Source organism: Rhinolophus ferrumequinum, chromosome 25 (assembly GCF_004115265.2).
Source record: "Rhinolophus ferrumequinum isolate MPI-CBG mRhiFer1 chromosome 25, mRhiFer1_v1.p, whole genome shotgun sequence".
Lineage (NCBI taxonomy): Eukaryota > Metazoa > Chordata > Mammalia > Chiroptera > Rhinolophidae > Rhinolophus > Rhinolophus ferrumequinum.
In genome coordinates this window covers 20,768,478-20,775,078 of record NC_046308.1, presented here as the reverse complement: position 1 = coordinate 20,775,078, position 6,601 = coordinate 20,768,478, and the positions used below count along the sequence as shown (strand labels likewise).

Sequence of the window (6,601 nt, the reverse complement as noted above, 5' to 3'; positions counted from 1 at the left end):
AGAGCTAATAAGTGGTAGGAATATATATATGAGGGCTGATGATTATGTTTGTGAACTTGTTGCAACAATGTTGTTAACCTTTTTTGATGTCAGAAGGATTATTCATTATGAATTTGTACCAACTGGACAGTTAACCAAGTTGACTATTTGGAAGTGCTGAAAAGGCTGCGTGAAAAAGACGACCTGAACTTTTCTCCAACCATTCATGGCTCTTGCATCATGACAATGCACCAGCTCACACGGCACTGTCTGTGAGGGAGTTTTTAGCCAATAAACAAATAACTGTATTGGAACACCCTCCCTACTCACCTGACCTGGCCCCCAATGACTTCTTTCTTTACCCAAAGATAAAGGAAATATTGAAAGAAAGACCTTTTGATGACATTCAGGACATTGAGGGGAATACTGTGTTTCCCGAAAATAAGACTTAGCCGGACCATCAGCTCTAATGCGTCTTTTGGAGCAAAAATTAATATAAGACCCAGTCTTATTTTAATATAATATAAGACCAGGTCTTTAATATAATTTATAATATAATATAATACAATATAACATAATACCGGGTCTTATATTAATTTTTGCTCCAAAAGACACATTAGAGCTGATGGTCTGGCTAGGTCTTATTTTCGGGGAAACACAGTATGATGACAGCTCTGATGGCCATTCCAGAAAAAGAGTTCCAAAATTGCTTTGAAGAGTGGACTAGGCACTGGCATCAGCGCATAGCTTCCTAAGGGGAGTAACTGTAGTTACTGATATTCAGCAAAGAGGGACGTAGCACTTTTTCTAGCATGAGTTCACAAACTTAATTATCCGACCTCGTAAGTGGTTTGTTGACAAGGGTGCCAAGACAACTCAATGGAAAAAAAACTGTCTTCAGCAAATGTTTCTGGGAAAACTGGATACCCACATACAAAAGAATGAAGTTGGAACCCTATCTCACACCTTATACAAACACTAACTCAAAATGGATCAAAGGCCTAACTGTAAGAGCTACAAATAGAACACTCTTAGAAGAAAACACAGATGTAAATCTTCATGACCTTACAGTTCCTTAGATGTGACAACTAAAACACAAACAACCAAAGAAAAAAATACGTAAATTAGACTTCATCAAAAAATGTTTTTAATTTTATTCTTCAGAGGACACTTTCAAGAAAGTAAAAAGAAAATCAACAAAATGGAAGATACAGTATATTTTAAGAACTCTTACAATTGAACAATAAAAAGACAAATAACCCAATTTAAAAATGGGTGTAGGACTTGAATGGAAATTTCTCCAAAGAATATATACGAATGGCCAACAAACACATGAAATGATGCGTAACATCATTAGCTATTAGGGAAATGCAGATCGAAACCAGAATGACACACCACTTCACACACACTAGGATGGCTTTTTATTTTTTAAATGGAAGTAACAAGAGTTAGTGAGGATGTGGCAAAATTAGAAACCTCATACATTACTGGTGGGACTATAAAGTGGTGCAGCCTCTTTGGACAACAGCTAGCAGTTCCCTGAAAAGTTAAACATCGAGTATGACCCAGAAATTCTACTCTTAGGTATATGCCCAAGAGAAACAAAAATCTATGTCCACACAAAAACTTGTACACGAATGTTCACAGCAGCATTATTCATAATAGCCAAAAAGTGGAAACAACGCAAATGTCCATCAACAATGAGTGGAGAGACAAAATGTGGTGCCCAACTGATGAATGCATAAACAAAATTCACACAATGGAATAGTATGCAGCCGTAAAAAGGAATGAGTGTTAACACCTACTACAACTTTGATTGGAAACATTATGCTTAGCGGAAGAAGCCAGACACAAAAGGCCTCATATATGATTGCATGTATATTAAATATCCAAAATAGGCAAATCCAAAGAGACAGAAAGTAGATTAGTGGTTATCAGAGACTGGGGGGGGGGGGGGGGGGAAATGGGAGTGACTGCTAACAGGTACTGAGTTTCTTTCTGGAGTGGTGAAAATATTCTGGAACTAAACAGGGGTGCTGTTTGCATAACCTTGTGAATTTACTAAAAAAAAAAACAATGAAATGTATGGTTCAAAACGGTTAATTTTATGGTACACAAATTACATCTCAATTTTTAAAAAGAAAAATTGTGGCTATGGTTGTATAACTGAATATACTAAACATTATCGAAATGTACCCTTTACATGAGTGAATTGTATGGTATGTGAATTATATCTCAATAAAGCTATTACACCCCCCAAAAAAATGGTAAGACTACAGTTCAAATCCAGGTCCTTCCATTTCCAAAATGAATGCTTTTAACCACTATCCGCCCACACTGCCTTATTTTCAGGGTGATCCTCCGAGGGCTCTTTACCCCCCTACTTTCCTCATACAAGCTCCTTTTCCTCCCCCTGCTTTACCTGCCTTCGGAGCACCACAAGCTCCAGGCGAGTGGTTTATTTGTTCTAAGTACATGTTGTCCAGATCAGCTCCTCCTCATTAGCTCCCAAGAGCCTACAACCTAATGCCAAATCTCTCTAACCTGGAATCCAGGCCTCTCAAGTGCTGGCACCAACTTTCGTTTCCTGGGCCTCTTCACATGCCCAACACGCTAACCAAACAATTCTCTCCACACTTCCCTGAATCACGCTGTCCCCCGTGCCTGGAAAACCCTCTCTCCATGGCCTCTGCTGCATGGCCAAATCCTATTCCTCTGTTCTGGTACCTGGTACTTTGCCTGAGTTCAAAGTCACACACACACACACACACGGCATTAATTTCACTTCCTCTAAGCTCTCAGGGGTCTCTGTTTATACCTCCATGCATTTGTCCCTGGGTGAACATATTTGGACACATATTCCTTGAGGACAGCTCAATAAACAACTCAAAGCACCCAGCCGTGTGGGGCTCACAGTGGTGCTCACAAAAGTCACACCAAACGGAATGAAGTGAATTCAATCTCACCCCCAGTCATCTCACTGCTCTTTTTCTGCGAATGGCAGTTTTCCTGCCAACTAGAAACACCACAGGCAGTTTGAACAAGGTGTTTAGAATGCTAATGGATGGAAATGGGCTACGGCCACATCTATTTCATATAAATTATGAGTGAGTTTTATGGCCTTGGTTGCCTTGACTACCCAGCTGCGGGTTGGTGTACCTTGCTCAGTCCAAGGGTGGAAATGTTCCCCAGGCAGGGTGATGTCTGCCAGGAGTGATATGAAGGGGATGAGAATTCAGCATCTGAAGTACCAGCCCCTTCTGAGTCCTTCAGACTGTCAACCATATGGGGATCCCTCCCGCTCCTTCCTCAACTGCAAGACAGGCAAGGAGCTGGAAAGTCCAGAGGAGTGTGCTGTAATTCTGCTCTGACAAGGTCCCAGAAAGAAGAGTAAGGACGAGCCAGGCCAACAACCCCCACTCTGGGTGTATATGGTGTCCGATTGCCCTCCTCGGAGGTGCCTTTCCATTTCCTAGCCGCTGCTGCCCCCTGGTGTCCTGCCCGGCACATCTCACATCCTTCCACCAGCCCTACCCTCTAAGGCAGATACCGCCAATAGAAATACTATAATGGGCGACACAAACGTAATTTAAAAAAAGATTAGTAACCACATTTAAAAAGATAAAAAGAAACAGGTGAAGTTAATTGCAACAATCTATTTTATTTAACCCAATATATCCAAAATATTAGCGCTTCAACATGTAATCGCTATAAAAAAATTATTGAGATATTCTATCTTCTATATTCTTTTTTCCATGCTAAATCTTCAAAATCTGGTGTGTATTTTACATTTGCAGGACACTTCCGTTCAGACAAGCCATCTATCAGGTGTCCAATAGCCACACGTGGCTAATGGCATCTGTAAGTCAGCTCAGCTCTACTGCTTTGAACAGCGCTGCCCCTGCTGACCTAACCAGCGCTGCCGGCGCCTCAACCCAAATATCTCTAGACCAGTCCTCTCCCCCGCGTTCCAGGCGCTTGCCAGCTGCCTCCTTGTCATCTCCACTTGCCTGTCTCCAAAACTGCACTCTTGTCTTCCACCCCGAAACCTATCTCCACAACTCATGCCAGCTCAGTCAATGACATCACCATCCATCCGGTTGCTGGAATGAAAATCTAAAGAGTCATCTTTTTCCTTCACCCCTACCTCCCCATCCAAACAGTCATCAAGTCCCTTCAAGTCAGCCCATAGATACAGATCTGTTCACCTTTCTCATCTCCACGGCCACTACCCTGTATCACCTTGCCTGGACTATTGCAGTAGCCTTCTAACTGCTTCCGCTCCTCCCCTCCCACCCCCTTACTCCACACCCACACAGAGCAGCCAGAAGGGTCAGACCACCCTGCCCACATCCCTCCGTCAGCTTCCGAGTGCCTTCTAATAAAATCCAAACTCCTTGCCTAACTTTGCTGCCCACCGCTCTCCCATCTGTCATGTGGCTCAGACCTGCGAAACTCATCCCCACTTCCTGCTCCCTCTGTCTGGACTGTTCTTCCTGCAGACTTTTGCATGGCTGGCTCCCTTCTTGTCATTCAGGTCTCTGAGTGGCCTTCCCCCACCACCCTATCTGCCAAAGTCCCCTCGTCCTTAACCATTTTGTATCCCATAATTTTGTTTTTATGTCCTTGACAGCATTCATTGCTTCCTGAAATTCTGTTGGTTTGTTTTGTTTTGTTTTTCTGTCTCCTTCCACTAACACATGGCTCCATGAGAAAAAGGATTTTCCTTCTATTGTTCATCTCTGTTTTTCTAGCAACTAGAACAGTACATGGCACATAGTAACAAATGAGTGTGTGAGTGAGCGAGTGAGAGAAGGCTATTCCCTCCATCTCGAACACTCTCTCTACTCCATGGTTGGTTCCTTCTCCTTCAGGTCTCAAATTAAGTGCCACCTGCCCAGAGAGCCTTCCCAGGCTGCCCTCCTTTATTTTCTATCTCAGCATCCTCTTTGCTATCCTCATCACACAATGCTGCCTGTAGGCAACTTGTTGACTTCCTTTTTTGTCTTCCTCTGAGTGCTCTCACCACCACTCTACACTCTGCACTCCACCACCAGGGGCAGCACCTGTACAGTTCGCTCCTGCCACCCACTGCCTAGCACAAAGCCTGGCACGTGGCAGATGTCCAAGGCCTTGGACATCTGGCCTGGCGGTGACCCTGGGAGAGTCCCTGCTCCTCTCTAGACTTCTGGAACAGTGAGGCGCTTGGACTCCATGATCTGTAAGATCTGAGACTTGAATGGAAGGGAAATGCCTGCCGGGGGAAGTTCCCCTGAGGACATTGTGGAACTCTGACCACCATAGTTTTGGGGATGGAAACAGACCCTCTTGCTTTTTGACCTGATGGTGAGGGTTTGACCTGCTGGTAAGTGCCTGGCCGAGTACTCGTCTCAGTGGAAATGGGGGTAAGGATGGGAGAGGGTGGTAGGTGAGTCTGTGGGGTCAGAACCCTCCCTCAGCCCAATGTGAGGGGACTCTTGGGACCCTTGCTGAGAGGAGGGCTCTGCTGACCCTGGGGGAGGGAGGGAAGGTCATGGGCACACCTCAGCCATACCCCAGGGACAATAATAACCAACTCTTCCCGTACCTTCCAGCCTTGCCCAGGTAAGCAACCCCCTGCGGGGATCCTACAGGCCCCCTCGAGGAGCCTGCCTTGCCCTGGTCTCCTCGGGCCTCCAGGAGCAGCTCCCACCTCACTGGACCTCTGAGGGGGCCTGGGCATGATGTGAACTGGGGACCCAGCTTCAAAGAAAGGGGAGGGACTGAGGCAAAGAGGGAAGGCCATTGTCCCTGGGGTGCGGCTGAGGGTTGCCCATGACCTTCCCTGCCTCCCGCAGGGTCAGCGGAGCCCTCCTCTCAGCAAGGGACCCAAGAGTCCACCCATGTTGGGCTAAGGGAGGGTTTCTGACTCCACAGACTAAGGTACCATCCTCTCCCTCCTTACCCCTCTCCCACTGAGTTGGGCATACGGCCGGGCACTTCAACCCTCCCACTTACCACCAGGTCAAAAAACAACAGGGTCTGGTGCTTGCTTCGGCAGCACATATACTAAAATTGGAATGATACAGAGAAGATTAGCAAGGCCCCTGTGCAAGGATGACACGCAAATTCATGAAGCGTTGCATAGTTTTGCTGTACACCTGAAGCTGAAGTAGAATAATATTGTATGTCAACTATAACTAAGTTTATGGGAGGTGGAGTATTGCAAAAGCTACGTAAGATGTCAGAGGGGTAGTAGCTTGAGGGAGGGGGTATCACTTTGTGAGGGGTCTAAATGTCTAACTATTATGTTGCTTGTACACCTGAAAGTAATTTAAAAAAAAAGAAATACATACTGAAAAAAGAATTAAAAAATTAAAAAAGCAGCAGGGTCTGTTCCCATCCCCAAAACTATGGTGGTCAGAGTTCCACAATGTCCTCGGGGGAACATCCCCCTGCAGGCATTTTCCTCCCATGGAAGTCTCAGATCTTACAGATGACGGAGTCCAAGCGCTTCACTGTTCCAGAAGTCTAGAGAGGAGCAGGGACGTGTCCAGGGTCACCAGCCAAGGCTAGAACCCCAGGATCCTGTGGGTGGACGTAATAGGCCCTGGTCTCCCCTGGAGCCCTGGGGTTCGGGCCA

At 45.6% G+C, this 6,601-nt stretch overlaps 1 non-coding gene across 1 annotated transcript; it reads left to right on the top strand.

The window, feature by feature from the left end:
- The first annotated feature begins 6,003 nt into the window (after positions 1-6,003).
- On the top strand, positions 6,004-6,110 carry LOC117017904 (U6 spliceosomal RNA). Its single transcript, XR_004422138.1, has one exon. It is a non-coding gene; the product is annotated as a U6 spliceosomal RNA (small nuclear RNA).
- The last annotated feature ends 491 nt before the right edge of the window (positions 6,111-6,601 follow it).